Genomic DNA, 25,525 nt, shown 5'->3' with positions numbered 1-25,525 from the left:
CCTTCTCCCTTCATTCAGGTGTTACCTAATCTGCTGTTGTGCCTCCTTTCTAGTCCTTTCTCCATCTATCCAGGTGTGACAAATCCAGGTTTTACTGAATGTATTGTTGTGCCCATACTCTAGGCCCTTCTCCCTCCACTCAGGTGTCCCAAATCTAGGAGTTACTGCATTTAATATTGTGCTCCCTTTTCAGGTCCAGGTATCCCAAAGGTAGGTGTTACTGCATTTACTGTTGTGCACCCATTTTAGGTCCAGGTGTCCCAAATCTAGACGTTACTGCATTTAAAATTGTGCTCCCTTTTCAGGTCCAGGTATCCCAAATATAGGTGTTACTGCATTTACTGTTGTGCCCCCATCCTAGGCACTTCTCACTCTATCCAGTTGTCCGAAAGCTAGGTGTTACTGGTATACGGTTGTGCCCCCATTTTAGGCCCTTCTCCCTCTATCCAGGTGTCCCAAATCTAGGTATTACTGAATTTACTATTGTGCCCCCTTTTCAGATCCAGGTGTCCCGAATCTAGGTGTTACTGTATTTACTGTTGTGCCCCCATTTTAGGTCAGGTGTCCCGAATCTAGGTGATACTGCATTTACTGTTGTGCCACCACTCTGGGCCCGTCACCCTCCATCAATGTGTCCCAAATCCAGGTGTTACTGAATCTACTGTTGTGCCCCACTCTATGCTCTTCTGCCTCCATCAATGTGTCCCAAATCTAGATGTTACCGCATTTACTGTTGCACCCACACTCTAGGCCCTTCTCCCTTCATTCAGGTGTTCCTGAATCTGCTGTTGTGCCTCCTTTCTAGTCCATTCTCCATCTATCCAGGTGTGTCAAATCCAGGTGTTACTGAATGTATTGTTGTGCCCCTACTCTAAGTCCTTCTTCCCTCATCCAGGTGTCCCAAATCTAGGAGTTACTTCATTTACTATTGTGCCCCCTTTTTAGGTCTGGGTATCCCAAATATAGGTGTTACTGCATTTACAGTTATGCCCCTATTTTAGGCCCAGGTGTCCCACATCTAGGTGTTACTGTATTTACTGTTGTGCCCCCATTTTAGGTCCAGGTGTCCCACATCTAGGTGTTACTGAATCTACTGTTGTGTCCCCATTCTAGGCCCTTCTCCCTCCATCCATGTGTCAACTCTAGGTGTTGCTATATTTACTTTTGTGCCCCCCTTTTAGGTCCAGGTGTCCCAAATCTAAGTGTTAGTGCATTTACTGATGTGCCCCACTCCAGGTCCTTCTCCCACTATCCAGGTGTCCCATATCCAGGTGTTAATGAATCTACGACTGTGGCCCCATTCTAGGCCCTTCTCCCTCTATCCAGGTGTCTCAAATCTAGGTGTTACTGCATTTACTGTTGTGCTGCCATTTTAGGTCCAGGTGTCCCATATCTAGGTGTTACTGCCTTTACTGCTGTGTCCCCTTTCTATGCCCTTCTCCCTCTGTGTAGGTGTCCCAAATATAGGTGTTACGGCATTCACTGATGTGCCCCCTTTTTAGGCCCTTCTCCCACTATCCAGGTATGTCAAATCTTGGTGTTACCGCATTTACTGGTGTGCTCCATTTTTAGGTCCAGGTGTCACAAATCTAGGTGTTACTGCCTCTACTGCTGTGCCCCCTTTCTAGGCCCTTCTCTCACTATCCATGTGTGTCAAATCTAGGTGTTACTGCATTTACTGTTGTGCCCCCATTGTAGGTCCAGGTGTACCAAATCTAGGTGTTACTGCATTTACTATTGTGCCCCCACTCTAGGCCCTTCTCCCTCCATCCAGATGTCTCAAATCCAGGTGTTACTGAATCTACTGGTGTGCCCTCAATCTAGGCCCTTCTCCCTGCCTCCAGGCGTTCCAAATCTAGGTGTTCCTGTATTTACTTTTGCCCCCATTCTAGGCCCTTCTCCCTCTATCCAGGTGTGTCAAATCTAGGTGTTACTGCACGGTTGTGCCCCCATTTGAGGTCCATGTGTCCCAAATCTAGGTGTTACTGCATTCACTGTTGTGTCCCCTTTTAAGGCCCTTCTCCCTCTATCCAGGTGTGTCAAATCTAGGTGTTACTGTTACAATCACAGATTTGGAACACTAGCACAACACCAAAAAGGATACTCAGATGTACAAAAAAAAGGATACAAGTTGAGTTCCCGGAGGGCTTCTCACAATCGGCTATTCTGGGTGACTTCTAAGGAGATGAGTTTGATGATTGAAAACCTTCCAACCAATGCCACTCTCAGACTATTGATAAACAAAAAAAGCCTGAGAGAGTAATTAGTGGAAAGGGCCAGATATGGGATGGATACCACCAGTCTGCTGGATAAAGAATAATGAGTTTTAGTCACTAGTCAAATGATCTAATTACTATGTATGGGTTAGATTAAGGATACACTAACCTGTAGTTTGTGTGGACTGAAGACTGAGTTCCAGGAATACAAATCCGAAAATAAAAACCAACGAAGGGAAAAAGGGAAGTTAGTAAGGTAACTAACCCGAACGGAACGAGGGCCGTACTAGTGACGGGTTGGTGCACACCGGATAGCGTCCATAAAGTTCAGTGCACTATCCTTGTAGAATGTAGTTGGATGGAGGTCTGGATGGAAAAGGTATTCCTAGAACAGGAAGGTCCAGGATAGGCTGGGACTGGCAGAGCCCTTTAGAGGTTTGAAATGGATCCGAAATCCAGATGTGGAGAATAGAATAACCAGCTGAAGATAGCGGTATGAACCGCAGGGTGTTGCTGCGAGGAGCCAGAGGACCGTGGCGTCAGGATAGCTGGAGTTCTAGCCGAGACTTTCAACGCGGGTCCGGCTGATAGCAAAGGAAATGCAGTCTGGAAAACTGCCGTGTATAACAGGGTGGATCCGGCTGGCAGTAAGGAAAGAGCAGTTCAGGAAACTGCCAACAATAGCAGCGCGGGTCTGGCTGGTAGCAAAAAGAAAAAGCAATTTGGAAACTGCTTAGAAGCAAGGTAGAAACCGAGCTCCGGAACAAAGATCAAAGAACAACGATCAGAAACGCCGATTAGCGGGAGGCTTCCGTTTAAATACGAGTCAGATGAGAATGCGTGAGTAGCACGATGACGTCCAGTCATGTGATACCCGCGCATACCTGTGGAATGCAACTGGTATTGGTAAATGGTATGCGCGGTATGCTTGATAAGGAATGTCCGCCCGTTCACAAAAGGCAGAAGATAAGGAAGTCTGACAATGAATTAGCGGGAATGAAGGCATTTGCCAGGAATCTTCCCCCAGAGTCGCCACCGAGTATAAAATGGTCTGGCTGATCTCTGGGCTGTACGTGTAGGGTGCTGAGGATGCGCATGGGAGGACCTGGCAGGCATGACAGTGTCATCCCCCAAAGGGCGCGCCACCCCCTGGAATCATGGAACCGGCGCAGAAGAGCGGGAGCATGGATGTTAGCGAGTGGTTCCCAGGAGCGGTCCTCTGGACCGTAACCCTTTCAATCGATGAGGTAATGTGGAACCCCTGCACGCATTCTCATGTCTAGTATCGCCTGTACTTCGTACTCCTCGGAACCTTTCACAGAAAGAGCCACAGGCCGAACAGATAGCGAGTGCCGGCTATGAATGGTTTCACTAAGGAGACGTGAAACACTGGATGTACTCTCCAATGCGAGGGTAGATTCAAACGTACAGCCACTGGATTCAACACCTTGGCGATCTTGTACGGTCCCACAAAGCGTGGTAGCAGTTTTCTTTTTCCCGGCATTCTCAGGTTCTTGGTGGACAACCACACCGACATACCCACTTTATAAAGAGGAGACAGACATCTGTTTTTGTCAGCGTAATGTTTGGAACGAACCTGCGCTTTCTCCAGATTCTTTTTAATTGAAGAATGCAAGGATGACAATTCCTTCAATTTATCGTCAGCCCTAGGAACCAACCCGGAAGGCTCTAAATCCACTGGAATGGACCTAGTATGCTGTCCGTATAAAGCGCAGAACGGAGAAGTTCCCGTTGAAGAATGTACCGAATTATTGTATGCAAACTCGGCTGCGGGCAGTACCTCCAGCCAGGTAGATTGGTACTGTAAAGCCAAACACCGTAGGTATTGTTCCATTGTACCGTTGACCCGTTCCGTCTGGCTGTCTGTTTGAGGGTGGTAGGAACTAGACATGCATTCATCCATCAGGAGGGCTGTTGACAATGCCCTCGAGACGCAAACTGTGACCCCCTGTCGGTGACGACCACAGAGGGTAAACCAAAAAACCGGAATACATGTTTCAAAAACAGATCAGCTAGAATAGCCGCTGTAGGAACACCCTGACAAGGCAGAAACAGTGCCATTTTCGTGAAATAGTCCACCACGACCCACACCGTGTCGAATCCTTGGATAGGAGGTAATTCGACTGCGAAATCCATGGATACCATAAACCAGGGTTTATGGGGTGCAGGCAAGGGATGCAAAAGCCCCATTGGTTTCTGAAGCGATCCCGTACTTTGAATGCATGTAGAGCAGGAGGTGACATAGTCTATCACGTTCTTGGACATGCTCGGCCACCAGGCCCACCTCCGGATTAATTCCAATGTTTTCTTCTGACCTGGATGGGCCGCAACCAACGAGTCATGACCCCAGTTTAATGCCTTGGCACAGGTGTTTTCTGTGGGTAGATATAAGAGGCCATTGCAGTATGGGAGACCGCCACGGATGTCGAGGTTCAGGCGTAGTACCTCTCGGGATTTTGAGAAACCCAATCTGCGATCTCTTGTTTCAAAGAGGGTTGAACAGAGCAGCTACAAATCACCTTCTCAGCCAATAAGGTCGGCTTGCTTGAGTCTTCGGTAACAACCGTATGGAGCCGGGACAGGGTGTCGGCTTTGGTGTGTTCTCTGGCAGGGCGATATGTGATCCGGAAATCAAACTGGGCAAAAAATGAATGCCATCGAGCCTGCCGTGCGGTCAGACACTTCATCGTCTTTATGGCTTGGAGGTTCCTGTGGTCTGAATAAGCACACACCGGATATTTAGCCCCGAGAAGATGATGCCGCCATGTCAGGAAGGCATCTTTAATGGCCAAAAGTTCCTTCTCTGTGACTGTATAGTTCCTTTCATAAGGAGCCAGTTTGCGGGAGAAGAAGGCCACAGGATGTTCTGCTCCGGTGGATTTGCACACCTGGGAAAGGATAGCGCCAATGGCCATGTTGGAGGCATCTGCCTCCACTATAAAAGGCAAACTAGGGTCAGGGTGCTGCAGAACCGGGGCGGTGGTGAAGGTTTCTTTCAGCAGATTAAAAGCCTTTTGGGCCTCTGTCGTCCAGCGGAACGCAACCTTAGGACTTGTTAGTGCAGTGAGAGGTGCTACTGTCTTAGAGAAGGCGTGTATAAACCGCCTATAAAAGTTCACAAAACCAAGAAATGATTGCAAGAATTTGACGGAGACGGGTACAGGCCAGTCCAGGATGGCTTTGACTTTAGATTGACTCATTCTAACTCCCCGACTGGTGATATCATAACCCAGGAACTCAACGTCGGAAGTGTGAAAAAAACGCATTTTTCTGCTTTTACAAACAGGTGGTTTTCTCTCAGTCTCTGGAGAACCTTGGTGACATGTGTGACGTGATCCTGGAGGGAGGTTGAATATATCAGTATGTCGTCGAGATAGACGACTACAAACTGAGCGATGTAATCACTAAAAATGTCATTCATGAAATACTGGAAAGTTGCAGGGGCGTTGCACAGGCCAAACGGCATAACAAGGTTTTCGAAGAGACCGTACCGGGTCTTAAAGGCGGTCTTCCATTCGTCACCTTGTCGAATACGCACGAGATTGTATGCCCCCCGCAAATCCAACTTGGTAAAGATGACAGAAGCACCCAATTGGTCCAAAAGGACGTTGATCAGGGGCAATGGGTACTGGTTCTTTATTGTTATGGCATTAAGGGCCCTATAATCAATGCAAGGCCTGAGGTCCCCCTCCTTCTTTGGGACGAAGAACAAAGGAGAGGCCGCCGGAGATTGAGAAGGACGAATAAACCCATTGGTGAGGGCCTTGTTGATGTAGTCTTTCAGGACTGCATCTTCCCTTGGAGTGAGAGAGTACACACGTCCCGTTGGTATCTTGGCACCGGCCACTAATTCGATAGGACAGTCGTATTGCCTGTGTGGTGGCAATGCCTCCGCTTTACCCTTATCAAAAACGTCGGAATACGTGTTGTATTCAGTAGGCACCAGGATTGTGTTAGAGCGGAGTGCCCCAATACTAGGAGAACTGTCAAGGAAGGCCAGCACAGGTGTGGATACCACTTCCGACACCAGAAAGCAGTTTTTATTGCAATAGGCTGATGGGTATTGGATGTGACCGGTTACCCAATCTACGTGAGGGTTGTGCAGTCTGAGCCATGATAAACCCAAAATCAGTGGGTACTGAGGCGCAGCAATCACGTCGAAAACCAGGTATTCAGTGTGGCCATCAGGCAGGGTTACCTTAATGGGGATAGTTTCTTTCGTTACTAAAACAGAAGACAAAGCTGATCCGTCAACGGGGTTGACGGATTCAGGTACTCTTTTGGTAACTGTGGGTATAGCCGATTGTGCAGCGAACGTGATGTCTATGTATTTATTGGAAGCACCGGAATCTAACATCGCCTTGGAAAAGACGGTGGTTCCGTTGAACTCCAAAGAGACTGCTACCTCTGTGGAGGAGGCTACATATAATACGGAGTCCTGTTTGGTGCTCGACAAAGGAACCCCTGCTATTGCCGAGCTTTGGCGTTTCCCGCTTTTCTAAGCGGTTTCTTAGGGCAAGAAACCAATAGATGCTCAGCGGAACCGCAAAACATACCTAGGTTGTTCTTGCGGCGATTCTCACGTTCAGCGGATGACAAGCGGCCACGTATAGCGCCAACCTGCATGGGTTCGGTTTCGCTAGGAATGGGTTGAGACGCATCAGAGCGACCAGAAGCTGACGTAAAGGGTTTCTTCTCCCCTTTCCTTGCGGATCGCCGTGCATCTATTTGGAGGACTAAATCCAAAAACTCTGAATTACCAGCAGGGACCACAGGAACCGTTGACACGGCGTCTTTTAGTTCTTCTGACAGTCCTTTGTAGAAAACAGCCGTTTTCTTGTCTTCAGGCCATTGGGTCTCTGCCGCCAGTTGATTAAAGCGAGCGAGGTAGGCGAAGAGTGTCTGGTTACCCTGTTGTAAGCTTAGTAGCTCCAGATCCGTAGCCTGGTTAGCGTAGCGCATATCGAATACCTTACTCATGGCAGACAATAGGGCGTCACAATCATATAGTAAGGGGCTGTTTGACTCTAATAGCGGATTGGCCCAAGCTGCAGCAGAACCGCCTAAATTGGACAGCACAAAAGCCGCTTTAGTGGTCAGGTCCGGAAAGGAGCTAGGCCTACAGAGAAAGTGCAGGCGACATTGGTTTACGAAAGTACGATAGCATTTGGGGTCCCCCAAAAACCTCTCGGGTGGGGCCAAGGGGAACTGGGTAGGCATCAGGACCTGTAACTCCCTGGAGGGAGGAGGAAAACCCGAGCCGGAAGCCACTGGTTCCCCACCTGTCGCTCCTTGTGGTGCCACTCGTATAGCGTCCTGCATTACATCCATGCGGTGACGGAGGGTATCCTGAGCGGATATCATCTCTTGCCTCAGATCAGCTATGAGCTGCGTGAGGACGTGTAAGGGATCGGTACCTTCCATCTTTGGCTTCTGATTCTGTTACAATCACAGATTTAGAACGCTAGCACAACACCAAAAAGGATACTCAGATGTACAAAAAAAAGGATACAAGTTGAGTTCCCGGAGGGCTTCTCACAATCGGGTATTCCGGGTGACTTCTAAGGAGATGAGTTTGATGATTGAAAAACTTCCAACCAATGCCACTCTCAGATTGTTGATAAACAAAAAACAGCCTGAGAGAGTAATTAGTGGAAAGGGCCAGATATGGGATGGATACCACCAGTCTGCTGGATAAAGAATAATGAGTTTTAGTCACTAGTCAAATGATCTAATTACTATGTATGGGTTAGATTAAGGATACACTAACCTGTAGTTTGTGTGGACTGAAGACTGAGTTCCAGGAATACAAATCCGAAAATAAAAACCAACGAAGGGAAAAGGGGAAGTTAGTAAGGTAACTAACCCGAACGGAACGAGGGCCGTACTAGTGACGGGTTGGTGCACACCGGATAGCGTCCATAAAGTTCAGTGCACTATCCTTGTAGAATGTAGTTGGATGGAGGTCTGGATGGAAAAGGTATTCCTAGAACAGGAAGGTCCAGGATAGGCTGGGACTGGCAGAGCCCTTTACAGGTTTGAGATGGATCCGAAATCCAGATGTGGAGAATAGAATAACCAGCTGAAGATAGCGGTATGAACCGCAGGGTGTTGCTGCGAGGAGCCAGAGGACTTAGAAGCAAGATAGAAACCGAGCTCCGGAACGAAGATCAAAGAACAACGATCAGAAGCGCCGATTAGCGGGAGGCTTCCGTTTAAATACGAGTCAGCTGTTGAGAATGCGTGAGTAGCGCGATGACGTCCAGTCATGTGATACTCGCGCATACCTGTGGAATGCAACTGGTATTGGTAAATGGTATGCGCGGTATGCTTGATAAGGAATGTCCGCCTGTTCGCAAAAGGCAGAAGATAAGGAAGTCTGACAATGAATTAGCGGGAATGAAGACGTTTGCCAGGAATCTTCCCCCAGAGTCGCCACAGAGTATAAAATGGTCTGGCTGATCTCTGGGCTGTACGTGTAGGGTGCTGAGCACGAGCATGGGAGGACCTGGCAGGCATGACAGTTACTGCATTTACTCTTGTGCCCTGTTTTTGTAGGCCCGGGTGTCCCAAATCTAGCTGTTACTGCATTTACTGTAGCACCCCCATTCTAGGCGCTTCTGCCTCTATCGAGGTGTGTCAAATCTAGGTGTTACTGCATTTGCTGTTGTGCCCCCATTTTAGGCGCTTCTCTCTCTATTCAGGTGTGTCAAATCTAGGTGTTACTGCACTGTTGTGCCCCCATTTTAGGTCCAGGTGTCCCAACTGTAGGTGTTACTGCATTTACTGTTGTGCTCCCACTCTAGGCCCTTCTCCCTCCATCCAGGTATCCCAAATCCAGGTGTTACTGAATCTACTGTTGTGCCCCCATTCTAGGCCCTCCTCCTTCTATCCAGATGTGTCAAAGCTAGGTGTTACTGCATTTACTGTTGTGCCCCCATTTTAGGTACAGGTGTCCCATTTCTAGGTGTTGCTGTGTTTACTGTTGTGCCCCCACTCTAGGCCCTTCTCCTCCATCCAGGTGTCTCAAATCCAGGTGTTACTGAATCTACTGTTGTGCCCCCATTCTAGGCCCTTCTCCCTCTATCCAGGTGTATCGAATCTAGCTGTTTCTGCATTTATTGTTGTGCCCCCATTTTAGGTTCAGGTGTCCCATATCTAGATGTTACTGCATTTACTGTTGTGCCCCTACCGTAGGCCCTTCTCCCTCCATCCAGGTGGTGTGCCCCCATGCTAGGCCTTTCTCTCTCTATCCAGGTGAGTCAAATCTAGGTGTTACTGCATTTACTGTTGTGCACCCATTTTAGGCCCACTACCTTTATTCAGGTGTCCCAAATCTATGTGTTACTGCATTTACTGCTGTTCCACCGTTCTAGGCCCTTCTCCCTCTATCCAGGTGACCCAAATCTAGGTGTTACTGCATTTACTGTTGTGCCCCCATTGTAGGCCCTTCTCCCTCTATCCAGGAGTCCCAGATCTAGGTGTTACTGCATTTGCTGTTGTGTGCCCATTTTAAATCCCTTCACCCTCAATCCAGATACATTAGCCACTGTTGCCACAATTCTGAGCGTCTTCACACACCAATTAGACTTTCTCAAATCTAGCCCTCCTATCTACAGTAATATCTCAATCACAGCCACCCTCAGTGCCTCCACCCCGCCCACTTCCAGCCACACCCTTTCATGACCATGGCGATCAGCATACTCTCAAGCCAGACACAAGCACTACCTAGATACCCACCCCCACACCTTCACGTACATCACTATCGCACTCACCCAGACCGCCGTACACCACCCATCCTCGCACCCTCATTCTCAAACCCATTACAACACTCACCTGGAATCATGCACACACACCGCCTCTCACCACCCCCACCCACACTCACATACACATGGAGCTCTCAGACCATCCGGTACACACCCCATCCACATTTCAACCCTCACCCTTGCGCCCTCTTTCCTGAACCCAGTACCGCCTACACCCAGAATCCCTCACATACACACCTTCTCTCATCACACATTACCCCACTCTCATACACATGGAGTTCTCAGACATTCCAATTTACACCCCACACGACCTACATCCTCCACCCTTGCACCTTCATTCCTGAACCCACTTCACACCACACAAAACCTGTCACCTCTGAGCCATCCATTCGAATACCACACACATACAGACTCATCACCACCACCACCACTCACCGCACACCTTCCAACTGGCTGACCACAGGAGCTATCTGTCCCACCATGAGTCGCCCACTACATACCCCCTACCAACTACCATCAATGGCTTTCCTCCAACCTCCAAACCCTCTTCCTCGTCCCCCCTCACTGAGCACCCACAGACTCCCACATCCTCTCAGCGGCGACCCTCCAACTCTCAGACCAGATGGGGCACTCTGGTGCGCCCATAAACAACTAGTCCCTAAACCGTTCTCTTCAACACGAGCCCATTCCCTCCTTGTCCCTACCTCCTCTCTCCACTTCCCCAGGCAAAAGGCCTTTCCTTTCTCAAAGCATCCCACCACCCAGTGTCCGGCTCTCAGACCACAGGAGCTCTCTGGTGCTTCAAAAAACATAGACCTTTGCCAGCTCAACACCTGCACCTACTTCCGAAAACATACCCAGCACCTCTCTCGCCGTGCCCCTTTGCCTCACCCTCTCAGCTACAAACCCAGAGACCACCACACATCGGCCTCAGCCCATCTCTCACATGAGGGGAGGATCCCCTCAACCCAACTGCCCCTACTGTCCTCCAGCACCCTCCAAACAGATACCCTCCCTCACACACACTCTCAACCTGTCTCACACTCTCGCCACAACCAACCCAGAGGAATCCCAGGGGTGTTGTGACAGCTTACGCCTAACCCCTACCCTGTCCGGCAAAACCTCCACCTCCCTCGCACGACTATACCTCCCTCGGCAAGCATTGCCCACCTACCTACCACCACCTCCATCACACCGACCACCCCCAAAAAGGCCCTGGCAACCCCCTTCCCTTCACTGAGCTTGGCGCGTCTTGCCCTTTCCCGAACCATCGCCTCTACCCCCTTTCCCTCTGACCCCCCACCGTCTGGCACACTCCCTCAGCAACCAAATGGACAAATCTCAGAGGTAGACAATGATCCTCGCCCTCAACTCTGCATGCCACACCTGCCCTTCACCTCTCTATACACCTCCCCTCTCCTACCCTCACTAGCATGTCCCTTCTACAACCCCTGCCTTCCACCCCCTCCTTGTAGACAGCATTCCTGCTTCTCTCTCCTTCAAACCCCCATCAACCGCCATCCGCTCCCCGTTTCCCTGCCCGTTCCACTTTACCCACTTTCTCTTCCCAGTCCCTAGCCACCTGTGACCCTCTACGCACCCACTACAGTATCCCCCTGACCACCTCCGTCCATCCTATTACACTGCCCTTCCCAATCGACCTTCTTCCCACCAGCACCAACAACGACCCCAACCATTACAGCCCAGCCAACCCCGGACACCCAGGTAAATACCGCCCTCACTACCGCTCACACAGTCACCAGCCCCCTCTTCAATGCCTGCTCCATAGCCAAGAACAAACACAGTATCTATGATCTTCTCACCTCTGAGAACCCCGATCTTATCTTCATCACTGAAACCTGGTTCTCGGACGACCCTGTGCTCACAAAGCATTCCCTCCTGACTACTCACTCATCACCCACAACAGACCTTCCAGAGGAGGCGGATTAGCCATCCTGCACAAACATCTCATCTCTATTGCCTCCACTGAAACACAACCCTAGTCAAACTCTCTCTCACCTACTCTCTCACATAGATTCCTACTTGCCTACAGGCCCCCGGGCTACGACAGACACTTCACCAACAGCCTATGTGACTCACTAGCAGCCATTCTAGCTAACCACCTGGAACTCACCCTACTGGGAGACTTTAACATCTGGTTTGACCCCCCAACAACTGCATGACCTTACCCCTGGTAAACAGCCTAGAGGCACTCAACCTCACCCAGCTTATCAGAGGACCAACACATACTGCTGGCCACACCATCAACGCCATTTTCAGCTCCTCCAACCTCATTTCCACATCCAACCCCCAAGCCCTCATCTGGACAGACCACACTACCATACCTTTCTCCATCCTCACACCACCCGCAAGCCATTCTCTACCCCTACATCTCAGTTTAAGTTCTGGAACAAGGTCAGGGTGCTACCAGACCTGGCTGAGGGGCTGCTAAGTGCCCTCCCATCACTCCCTACCACAGCTAAACCCTTACCCATAGAGGTCTTCGACTCCTGGTTTAACAACTCCCTCATTCCCCTAAACCCCTCCAAGTCTGCTCCCTCCTGCAAAGGACCTGCCCCCAAATGGTTCACCCCCCACCTGAAGACTCTACAAACCCATAACCACTCCCTTGAGCACAAATGGTGAGTTTCCAGAACCCTGCAAAGCAAATCAGTACTCGCCCACCACCACAGAAACTACAAATCAGAGATCCGAAAGACCAAAAAAACATTATAATAAAAGGATCCTGAACTACCATAGCGGCAGCAAAGAGCTCCACAGGATCATCACAGAACTCCTGAACCTGCCCTGCACTGCAGCCTTGACTGCCTCCTCACAAACGCTCTGCAACTCCCTGTCTGACCACTTCGACAAAACAGCCATAGACAGGACGGCCACACTCACTGCCAAACTATCCCTCTTGTCCACCGCTCTACTCGTGCCCTACCAGACCCAACCTCCCTTGCCCCCGAGAACCCTTCTTTTTGGTCTTTCAACCCTATCTCAAGTGAGGAGCTCGCAAAACTACTATCCGTCAGCTGACCCTCTGGCTCACCCCTTAACCCTTGTCCGACCTGTCTCCTCAAAGAAATCTTCACCCCCACCTGTACAGGAGAATTGGTGAGGTCCATTCTCAACGACTCCCTCACCTCTGTCAACTTCCCAGACTCCTTCAAAACTGCAAATGTCAAACCTCTGCTTAATAAAGCATTCCTCGACCCTCTACTACCAATCAACTACAGGCCATTCTCCAACACCAGATTCCTGGCAAAACTCATGAACTGCACTGCTTACTCACAGGTCAATGGTTTTGTGGAATCTAACAATCTCCTCGACCTAGGGCAGTCAGGTTTCCGTCCGCGCCACGGAACATAAACCTTGCTGATTTCTATCTGGGATGACCTCAAAGTGACAGCAGACTCAGAAGGATGCACAGCTCTTATTCTTCTTGATCTCTCAGCAGCGTTAGATGCCATCAACCACATGATCTTCCTTGACAGACTACGCTCCTTAGGAATACGTGATCCAGCTCTCTCCTGGATCCCCTCATTCCTCTCGAAAAGACTGCAAATCACCCATCTCCTCCCTTTTCTTTCTGCTGCATGCCCAGTAAACACTGGAGTACCCCAAAGCACCTGCCTCTCTCCCCTTCTCTTCAACCTTTACTTGACCCCCCTGCCCAGGGTCATCCGCTCACACAACCTCACTTGCTAGAACTATACGGATGACACGCAAATTATCCTGAGAATACCTAAATCGACCACCTACCCCAGCCCTGACCTAGCAGCATGTTTCTCAGACATTGAGCGCTGGATGACAACTAACCATCTCCTTCTGAACCCAGGTAAAATGCAGATCATGGTATGTAGAAAATCTGCTCTATTCCCCAAACCGACATTCTGGGCACCCTCACTCAGCCTCTCATGCGACCACCACCACTGTCAAAAACCTTGGCTGCACAATGGACTTGGACCTAACTCTTTCTCACTGTATCAACAATGCATTTAAAGTATGTCATTTCCACCTTAGGCTCCTCAAGCCTATCTTCCCTTACCTTACCTACCCGAACAGACCGGCTGCAATTATGTCCACTGTCATGTCCAGACTTGACTATGCAAACTCCCTCTACCTGAGTGCACCGGCCTACCAGTTAAACAAACTTCAAAGAGTACAACACTCGACTGCCAGACTGCTTCTTGCATTGGGACGAAGGGAAAACATCTCACCGGCTCTCAGCACCCTACACTGGCTCCCAATTGGACGCAGGGCCACCTTCAAATTCCTATGTATTACCCACTGAGCGGTGTGCAAAGCAGGTCCCAAAGTCCTAAAAGAAAAGATTATGTATGCCTTACCACCTGACTCGCACCCTTAAGTCAAGTACTGCCTGCCTCCTAGTGGTCCCCCTCCAATTCAGCCAGGATCGGATGGCAAGCCTACTCAACCCTAGCGCCAACTTTGTGGCACTCACTGCTTCCCCGCATTAGACAGAGGGAAGACTACATGGCTTTCCGCAAGGCACTCAAAACCAGGGCAGATGCAAGGGTAGTGTAGGTTAGCACCGAGGATAAAGTTTCTATGTATCATGTCCTGACAAACACCAGTTTATTATTTTTTGGAGTAGGGCATCCATTTTAGAAGTAGAGGAGAGAGGAGCCATTTTTCTTTTAAATAAAGAACCCTGTCTCAAACATGTCCTCTTGTCCATCTCCTCCGTCTGCCTTACCACATCCCATAGAGCTGAGCGTCTGCTGCTTTTCGCCGTGTATCAGAGAGCATTGTTCTGTGGGCTTTGTGGGTCAGCAGCATAGCACCCCTCCTATGTCAGGCTGCCTTGGGTCTTCACCTCCCAAAAGAAGTTCTCCTCCGGCGGCTGAATGCACCGGATGTCCTTTACCTGCCGCTGGCACAGTGTGAATTCCTTCACCTGCAATTGACTCCAGAAGACTTCCTCTTTGGCTGGATCCGCTGGAGTTTCTTTCATCTCGTTGTTGCTCGTCCAGCCTCTTTATGATTCAGACAGAGCCGAGATTGGACAGCGTGTTGAATCTCCGGTTCACGTAATGCTGGGAATCATGAAGGGTCGAAAGCCACACCAGCTATTTCAAATGGGCCTTGCACATCATTGCCCTGCTCAATCCTCATATAGCCACATAGGCGCCACCAAGGCATGACCCCGGACTGCCCTGGTCTAAGTAAACATTTCCTGTCACTTACCGGTGTGTGGCTGCTCCTTGGGGTGCTCTGGCCTCTCTTCTGGGCTTTTTCTAGCTCCTCTGTCACTCCTGAGGAGCTCCGGCGAGCAGTGCTTGATCCCACAAGTTCTTCCTGCAATGGCCGGCGGTGTCCATGTGTTCCCCACTCCCAAAGGTGAACACAAGGCAATGGGCTTCACATAGCTCCAGACCCTCTTGTGGCCCCCAATGGCCTTGGCGTGTTCCTGATTTATCTGCTGTGGGCGTTCTTTTCACCGGCCCACATTCTGCCTGCTCGAACTCGGGTGGCCGCGCTCTCCGGCCCAACTGGTTCCCTTCTCTGCTGCTTCTGACTCTTTTTATACACCTGCAACGGTTTAACAGTTTGCAGGTGTGAACACTTAGTTTCACTTGCCTGACCATAGTTATTGGGACATGCATGACCCTTACAGCAGTCCTCAGGCCTCCTCCTCGTCTCAGTACCAGAGTGGTGAAATTACCTATTAGCGTTAACTACTCTTAGTTGCCTCTTGTTCGTCCCAGTGCTATAATGTTCTGAATGAGGAAAAATGAGTGGAGATGGTTTTCAACATACCATGTCTCAACTGTGGATATCCTCTCCCCAATCCCCAAGGACCCTCCAACCAGATGATCCTCCCTTGCATCTGCACCCCCAGGGTAAGGATCCAAAAGCGATTGCCTTTCCCTCGCCACCTGAGAAGAGGATCCAAGGGGAGTAGGTGTGAGGATACCCTCAGGTTTCTCACAATGGACAAAACCACTTGGCAAGGAACCTAATCTCTGATGTGGAGCTTAATACCAAGACTTGGAGCCTCATTACGAGTGTGCCGGTCCGGTAACAGCGGTGGTAGTAAGCCTACTGGCACCGTTGTTACCAGACTGGCACCCACCCGCAGACTTTCCGGGAAGCACAAGCACCGTTATTAACAGTACCAGTGCTTCCTCATCCCCATTCCTATTGAGTCCTATGGGGCTCAAATGGGAATGGGGATTTAAATTTTTTTGGCACCTGACTTCCAGGAACACCGGGGTTGTAATCCCCCAGTGTCTCCTTGGAGCCAGGCGCCGGAAAAATTCACTAGTTCGGCAGCAGCTTGCCTGTTTTACCGGCACGGCTACCGCCGGACTCGTAATGAGGCCCTTGGTCTCTGTCCTGGAATCAGTGTAGTTTTGCTTCCAGGTTGTACCATTTCTTCTGCCAAACTTGTTTGGTCTTTAGGTTCTGCTAGGCCAGTTTCCAGAATATTTCCAGGCCACTGTAGATATCTTTTATCACCTTGTGAAACCCGCGTCCAGGGGTGTCATACAGGACTTCTCGTGGCCACCATTTATATACCAACTAGAACTGGGAAAATCCAGTGGAAGCTATAGTGACTTCCTGGCAGAAAGGAAAGCCTGAGACAACAGCTTGTCCCTGTCCGCCACATCCCACGTCCAGCTTCCAGAGGAGGTTCTTTAGAATCCGGTTGAATCCTTCTACAAGCCTGTGCATTTGTGATTGATGGGTTGAAGAGTGGAGGGTTTCTTTGTGCAGTAGTTGTTTTAGTTCAGCAATGAGTTTGGACATAAACTGAGTGCCCCTATCTGTTCATATTACTTTGGGGAACTCAACCCTCACCAAATAAGTTTTCAATTGGTGGAGGATGCATTTAGTGTTATGAGTGTCAGAATCCATGATTACTAGAATGTACGTATTCCCCACCCTGGATGGACTTCGGGGTCCCAACACATCCATCTCTGTCCTCTCGAAATGAGTTTGTCTGATTGGGAGGGGCTGTAGAGGGGCTTCTAGAGATTCTGTTAGACAAGTGGTACATTCCATACAATATCTGTGAACCTGATCACATGTGCCCACCCAATAGAATCCAGCCAGGATATCAGCCAGGATCTTTGCCATCCCATGATGCCTGGCTGATAAATGGGAGTGAATCAGCTCCAGGGTGGCTGGCTGGTACTGTGGGGGAACTAAAAGCTGGAGAAAAGGGGCTGTTCTGAGCTCTTCTGAGAAACCCACCCTTTCAACTAAATAAGGCCCCTGCTGACTCTCTTCAAGGAACATAGTCCTTTGAATGGCTGGAAACAGGGAGGGTCCTCTCTCTGTGCTTGAGCCAATTCTGGAGACCGGGTCTCTGGTGTGACAGTCTCTTCTGGCTCCTCTATCTGCTTTGGAGGCTGGGGCGGGCAGGACGAGACATAGCCACCTGTACCTCTTTCTGGTCTATCAACCTGGGTGGTGCCTTCAGTCACCACTGAGCCATTGCTTTCGCCGGTCAGTAATGCAAAGGGATCCCCCTCCTGGAGCATGAAGGTGCTGCCGCTGTGTTTGAAAAAAAGCACCTTCACCACACATCGGTCAGTAATCCAGAAATATGACTTCGGCCCCCACAACAATACCAAACCTGACCACTAGGCCAGATTTCGCAGCAAATAATCCTCAAATGCCCTGGGATAAGGTGACCACAAAATCGGTGGAGAATAGGGACCTCCCTCATGGAGGTATATCAATGTCCTCAGTGCTGCAGAAGTCAATGCTGGCTCAAGATATGCACACTGCACATTGTCTGTGCATTGGGTACCAAAACATGGAGAATAGATATGACACATGACATCAAACTGTAATGAGATGTATTGGTTTAGAGATGTGAACACATGACAGCAAACTATAATAGGAGGTGATGTTAAAGCTGCTTTGCCATAGAAAGTGGCAAATAGCTGAAATATGGCCCGCATCTATTACCTGACCGAGTTTAGTTTTCAATCATGTTTTTATTTGTTTTATAAACTGTGATGGCTTAAAGATAAAAATTTGCTTTGCTTCAGGGTGCACAAACCTTTCGTTTTTCAAGACTGAAGCCAGCTATTGTCATGTTCTAGGAAGCTTAATTTTTGAAGAAACAGAAGCCTGCTTTCAAAGAGTGCTTGTGATGTAGAAGACATGAAGGATGATTCGTAAAATTGAATGATACCAAATAAGGTTACCTATAAAATGACTTTACATCTATAAAAGAGGCTGAGCCCAACAAGAGCACCCCTAACTCAGCTCAACCAAATTCTTATCACAACAAGGAGTGCCTATTTTTAAATCACTACAAAAGAATTACACAACAGTGTGATAAAGACAAACTTGTCCCTAATTTTGAACCCCTGTCCATAGAAAGCAGTGGTGTGACGCATATCTTATAGTGATAGAGCAAAGAGAAAACATTGTCAAATACAGCAAATGGAGACAGTGTTCCACCCTCAATAAATCTTACAGTGAGGAGAAAGAGAAATATCAAAAAACCTATTTAATCAGATAAATCTTATCCTATCTAAAACAGGATGCATGTTTGTTTGGCTCAAACCTTTTGCTAGGTCTGAAAATGTGCGAGCCACAAAGTCTTTTGTGCTATCCCATGGCCTTTTTGTCCTTTGCCTTCATCCAGGTCGAGTAACCCGGGTTTCCCTTATTTGGGCATGCAGCATCCCGTGAAAACCCATCTCTTTTGCATGCTTCTGCCTGTCACGTATGTTTGCCCAGGAAGAGGGCTGATACTGTCTAGTCCAAATCCACACTACTGGTGCCAGGATGTCTGGAGTGCCTGAATGACTGAGACCACTGTGGGCCGTGATTGGTCCACGTCTGGGATGCCTGCAAGAGAGCAGGTCTTCTACTGGAAGTCCTCAATTTTGTCGCAAAGCTAATCTTGGATAGGAGAAGGGCCTCTGCAGCCATACCAGGTCGATCACCTGTGTGCTCACTGAACTACAGAAGGGGCCAAGTCTCCTACACGAAGAAAGGGACTCATGAAACCTCGGTAGATACTTTGGAAGGTTTTGCCACCCTTTGCCCTCTGCTGTCCCGTCACACCACTGCTTTCTTCTTCTATCAAGAAGGCCTGCCAAGGCGCTTTGCCCCTTTGGAGTAGTGGGAACAACTATTCTTGGGGCTCCCTGCTTGCCCACCGAACAAGCCCCTTTGGAAGTGTTCCTGGGCCATCAAGCAAACGATCCTGCTCTACCTCAGGGTAAACCTTAGGACTGCTGCCGTCTCAAGTGCCAACCCAAGACTTGGGACATCGCTTGCTTGTGGTCCCGTACACTCTCACCAAAATTCACAGGACTAGCTCCTCTAGGTCCCGAACAAGTAGAGTGTGTAACGCTGCCTGCATCCACGATTCCCTCATCACTACCTGATGGTGACGGTCACTATAGTTCTCCTGCTTTTCTACTCTCCTGTGCCCTGAAGCCAGCTGCACCAGAATTGTCTTCATGCCTCCTTCGGAATCTGAGAAAACGCAACTGTCCCGTCATGGACGATCTTTCTCCACCGCAGCTGTTAAGAGACTGCAGGACTCAAATCTGCTAGCAACCTCAACTAAACTGGCAAAGTTTGGTCCAGACTGTGCTGGGGATCAGTGAGTACTTGCATAATTTACTGGTGGCCCTGTGGCACAGCCGAGTGTTTTTACACACAAGTATCCCTTAAAGGTATTCGAACTTGGCTAAGTTAGCCTGCCCTCCCTAGCCATTCTCCTCATTTGAACACTGCTTTGCTGCCAAGGGCAGGGCCTACTCGAACAGTGATAACCAACGCCCCTCCCTAACTTGCTACAGCCCCTACAAGAAACCTGCTTTATGTTCATCTGCGTGATCGTGCTATTTACGCACAACTGTACTGTTGAGCACAAGGCTCCCCACTTCTTAGGGTTTAACTCGGAAGTTAGGGAACGAACTCTGAAAAATTACCTAATGTCATTTGTGTGTTAACTTAACCCTCTTCACAGGTTGTGGTTACTCCTGCTAACTAAAATTGCATTGGGAAATGTGTTATATATATTGTAGGATTTATGTGATAACTGTTTTTATCATTGCTAAAGATTACTTGTGTCTACTTGGTCGGGCCAACAATAAATGCATAGATATTTTTCATATACACAAGTCTAAGAGTAATTTGTGGTTCATTGCTTTGTGTGCTCATTTTGGGCTTCCGATCACTCTTGCCCCTCCTGAGACTTAGGGCCTCATCATGAGTTTGGCAGTAACCCTTAAATGCGGTGGTAATGATATTACCGCTGCATTTAAGGGTCCACCAAATCACAGGCTTTGGCGGATTTACCCCCAGCTCTGAGCTGAGGGCAAGTCCTCCGCAATTTTGCCGATTTTCAGCACTATTACCGCCGACGGTAATACCTCCAGCGGTAATAGTGGCGAACATTCCCCATTGGGCCCAATGGGGAATGGGAAATTCCTGAATGGGCCCAATGGGGAATGGTGACTTACTGTTCCGCCAAACCCGTGATCCGGCGCTAATAGCACCAGGGGGTCTGGCGGTAGGGCTAATAGGCCCAGCGGTAATACCGCCGGGCTTAGCGCCCAACTCGTGATGAGGCCTTTAGTCTTGACCGCCTGCAAAGCTACCTAGATTGGTCTGGCTTGTCCAGAAGGTTCCCCTGTTTCACTAACCTGAGGGTGGCCTCCTAAACTTCTGCCCACCTTGTCAGAGTTTAGAAATCCATCTTAACAATGTTCAGGGAGATAACTTAATGTATTCAACTTCCCTGTATGCACCTATTTGCTAAAATAATTAGTGAAATTGCATTTTAACAGAAATGTCCTACTTCTTAATTGATGTTCTCCATGATTATGCTGTACAAGTTTCTGCAATCAAAAACAAATGCAAAAATGCCTTCATCAGGACCAGAAACTGATCTTACAATTTTGGGATCAATACAAACATATTGCTTTTGCAGGTCTTATTTAATGTACCTCTTTACTTCTCGGCTCTTATGCATCTAAACAAAAACATAAAACAAGAGGAAGACTCCACCTCTATGTACATACCCAATAAACGCAAACATGAGGCATTGAGGTCCAATATTTACCGTATATATAAGGTGTTCTATAAGTTCCATATGAAAGCTATAAGTTAACCACCACTCTACAAAAATACAGTTGTACAGAATAATAATATTCTAAAACCTCAATTATTAATTTTACAGTTCTTAAATATGTTCCTATAATGACAGAAATTCTTTCACCTCATGGATTCTATCTTGTGAATTGTTTTACAGATATTTAGAGCTCTATTTTCTTGTCTTCAGTGAATAACTATAAAACTAAAATAAGTATATGATTTGGTTTTCATGTTCAGAGGGATTCTAAACTGTAAACAATTTCCTCACGTCATTCAGAGCACTCCATTACAAAGATTGTAGTAGCTGGTGCATGAGACAAAGAAAGGGCGCAATGGAACGCTTCTGTTTCATGTAAACAAATGGGTCTTGACTTGACATCGCCAACTTTGTCACGCAATCTCTTTTATTTCAGCAGAAGCTTCTTTGTGTACCGTTGAACCCTACCTTTTTCCACATTCACGTCCAAATCGGAGAGCGCATGAGTCCACATGAGTATGCCTGTCTTTCACAGTCTGCACACATTGGTCTCCAAACACATCACTGCACTAGTCCCTCATGGGTATCGGATCTAACCACTACAAATATTGAGAAGGGTCACCATTCAGTCATACTTAATTAAACAGTTTTATACCAATGGTCTTGGAATTACTTATAACCATACTTCATATTGGGAAGCCATCAAAGCCTGGGGAACTTCCTACCTATTGTTGATGTCACAGATTACCTCATTAATATCCTGCCTCCAAAAGATGGTGTAATGGTTTTTATTAACACTATGTCAAAATAGTGCTTGCCCCTTTTCGTGATGGGTGTCCGATGTTCCAATCTAATGGGGTTCCCTAACAGGTCCCTTGACCTGCTGTGGGCTCCCTTCACCCTAGCCCAGGATTCCCTAATCCCTAGAGTGGTACCAAAGGCTAGAGATCAGTAACCATTACTTTCTACTCTATCCTAAGTATTCAGCGAGGGTCTAGAGGCTGAGGACATTTCTATCTTATTCCCTCTGGGACTTTCTAGGGGTATCCTATCCTTCCCCGGGGTTTTGCCCATATGGATCAAACCTGGGGGCGTGCCTTCATTCTCTCCCTCTCTCTCTCGTCCTCTCGCCTTCTCTCTCTCTCTCTCTCTGTCTCTCTCTCTCAACGTTCACTTACTCTGGCTCTTCTCCCTGATCTTATCCCTCCTACTCACACCTTCTGTTCTCATCCTACTTCCTCCTTGTCTTTCCCCCTCTCTCCACCACTGGTTTTCCTAGGTCCCTCCCCCTTCCTACTCCCACGTGTCTCCTCCTCTCTCTCTGTCCCCCCTCCTTACTCCCACCTCTATCCTCTCTTCCTCCATCCCCTCTTCTTGTCTGTTCCTCCAATCTTACCACACTCTTTCATTCCCTCTCTCTCACCTCTAACAACTACCCCACCTGTCATTAATCTTCCCTTCTATCTTTACACTATTGCCCTCTCTCTGCTATCAACTACTGCCTCCTGTCTCCAACCTCCCCTGCAATTTCTACTCTCTCCTTCCATCACACTCTCACTCTCCTTGCTAAGCCCACACTCTCTCCCATGCACACTCTCACAATCACTGCCTCCCTCTCTCTCCTTTGTACCACTCTCTCTCATAGTCAACGCCTTACCTGCACTTGCATCCACCACCACAATAATCTATCCAGCACTCCGCTCTGCCTTCTGTCTGAGAACGGAAAATGGAAAAAGAAGACAGAGAACAGAGAGAAAGAGGGGCTGCGTTCCAGTGCTTTGGGGCCAAAAGGGAGAAAGAGAGTAAATGGCATTTAGCACAAGGGGGTGAGGAACAGTAAGAAGAAAATGGGACTGAGAGCGGAGAGAGCGGCGTGGAACATAAATCAAAATAAGAGTGGAAATATAAGGAGGGTCCCGACGGTACAAGCATTTAAAACACTAAGCAGAGGAAGTTAAACAATATGATTAACTCAAAGGGTAGCTATTGAAGAGAAGCAACAGCAGGGATAATAGAGAGACGTAGGGATAGACCAAAAATAAGACATATAGAAGAATTGTAGATGGAGCGAAGAGGGGAAAGATGGGTCGCCAGAAGACCAAACAAAAGAGAGGAGCAGTAGAACAAGTGAGAGAAGATCAGCAAGGAAACAAAAAGTTTAGTAAAAGAGAAAGAAAGAAATGGCCTAGCATTCCCTATATTGAAGGGCTGGAACCAGCAGGAATGGGCAAAGAGCAGAAATATGAACGAAACAAGAAAGAGATGAGTCCAGAATGACTCAGAGATTCTGGGCAGAATGAAAAATAGGAGGAGAGGAGGGAGGAAAGGAAATGGAGGGAGGAGGTAAAGGAGGAGGAAGAGTAGTGGCAGCAAAGAAAAGAAGTTCAGTCTTGGAGGGATTTAGATGGAGAAAGTGAGCCGACATGCTGGACTGAATTGCAAGAAGACAGGAATTAAGAGTAGAATAAATAGAAGGCGAAAAGGAAGAACAAGAAAGAAAGAGCTATGCATCGTCAGCATAAAGGTGATGAGAAAGACCAAAGGAAGAAAAAAGAGAAGTGGACTATTATAGAGAGAGGAAATGGGGGACCCAGGACTGAACCCTCTGGAACTCCATACTGAAGCAGGAGAGTATAGGAAGAAAGACCAGCCCAGGACACCGAATAAGTGCAGTTTGTAAAATAAGAACAAATACCTTTTAGCACAGAACCACCAAAGCACAGATCAGAAAGGGGGCAGAGAATAAGGGAATGGTCAGCCGTGCCATAATCAGCAGAAAGATCAAGTAAGACTAGGAGTCAAGATTTCAGAGAGTAGCGAGCACAAAGAAGAGAATCACAGACAAAAAGAAGAGCACTTCCAGTAAATTGAAGAGGACAAACCCCTGATTGGCAGATCGGGAGAAGAGGAGTTAACATAAGATGAAAATTGAGAATAGACAATACGTTCAAGGAGTTTAGAGAGAAATGTCCCCTGCTTGGCCTTGGGTTGTAGCAGTGTGAGGGCCCTAGTGGCTGTGGACCACCCTATGCTTCAGGGTGGTGTCTCACATTGACTTCCTGTTTCTACCCTTTCCTCCCCCCTTCCTTGGCTCTCTGTCCCACCTGACTCTAGATGCCAATCTACTTCTATTCTTTCTCCTCCAGTTGGGTCATCGCTTTGCACAGCTTGAAAGGGCGTGTTAGCCACTTTCAGCGTGCAACTTTTTGGCCAGTATGTGTGCTTTGGTGAGCATGCATTAAATTTGGCGTTCTGTTTCTGTTGGGCTGCAGTGAGTCACTGGGCCTCATTACGACTGAGGCGGAATGCGTTAACGGGCTCCGCTATACGAGGCGGACCCGTTAAACCCGTTCCGCCTCATTACAAGCTCCCCTCGCGGGACCCGGTAAGTAACGCCTGGTCAAACCAGGCGTCCTTACCGGGTCCTGCGAGCAGAAGAGGGAGCAAGCAACGGGCCGCTTGTAATCGGCCCATTGTTTGCACCCTCACCCATTCCCATTGAGCCTTATGGGGGCTCAGATGGGAATGGGGAAGGTCCAGGCCTGGGTTCCTGGAGTGAGGAATTACCGGGCCCTCCGAACTCGGAATGGCCCGGTAATTCCCCATTCTGGGAACCCGGACCCAATTTCGGCGGCAGCCATGCCGCCAATAGCGGCTTGGCTACCGCCGAAGTCATAATGAGGCCCACTGTCTTTATTTTTTCCAGGCTGTTGTGGTTGCCAGAGACTCTGCTGCTGTAGCTTGAGTGGTGGCTTCTCCTTGCAGTCCCTTGGAGTTCTCAGCTACTGCCCCACTGTGAATCCAGTGCGGATTTTTAACTCAAAGAATGCCAAATAAGAGTTTGCTGAAAAAGTGTGACATGTGTTCATAGGATCCAGGGAAATTAATGCAAGCGTGTTTGAAAAGACATGGTAAATGTAATTCTCCATAAAGAGAAAGGAGGATTTCAGGCCTTTCAATAAAGTTATAATGTATTTTTCAGCAAATCTAGATAAGAGGGACTCACAACTAATTGTCATAATTACAATTTCATCCAGAGGTGTATGCAGGGTCAAGGGAGCCTCTTTACCTTTTTCGCAGAATAAACACAATTACCCTAGTGACTAAAGGCCAATGCTGTGGGCTCAGTGGGGGCAGCCAACCCCCTCTTGGCTCAAGGAAGAAGCCCACAACTGGGATGTACAAAAGCACATGGCACTTCATCGCCAGTGGGCTGCAGTGCCATGCCCTAGAGGCTTCCCCTTTTACCTCCTCCGGGGACACCATGCTGAAGCATAGGGGGTCCACAGCCACTAGGGCCATCACACTGCCACGACCCAAGGCCAAGCAGGGGACTTTGGCAGAGAACCCTAAAGCGGGGGGAGGGATTACCTGTTGTTAGGCACAACCAAGAAGTGAACTGGGTGGTATACTACTGGGACTGAACATTCAAG

This window comes from Ambystoma mexicanum, chromosome 1p, assembly GCF_040938575.1.
Source record: "Ambystoma mexicanum isolate Mex_15411 chromosome 1p, UKY_AmexF1_1, whole genome shotgun sequence".
NCBI classification, from domain to species: domain Eukaryota; kingdom Metazoa; phylum Chordata; class Amphibia; order Caudata; family Ambystomatidae; genus Ambystoma; species Ambystoma mexicanum.
This window is presented reverse-complemented; position numbering follows the sequence as displayed.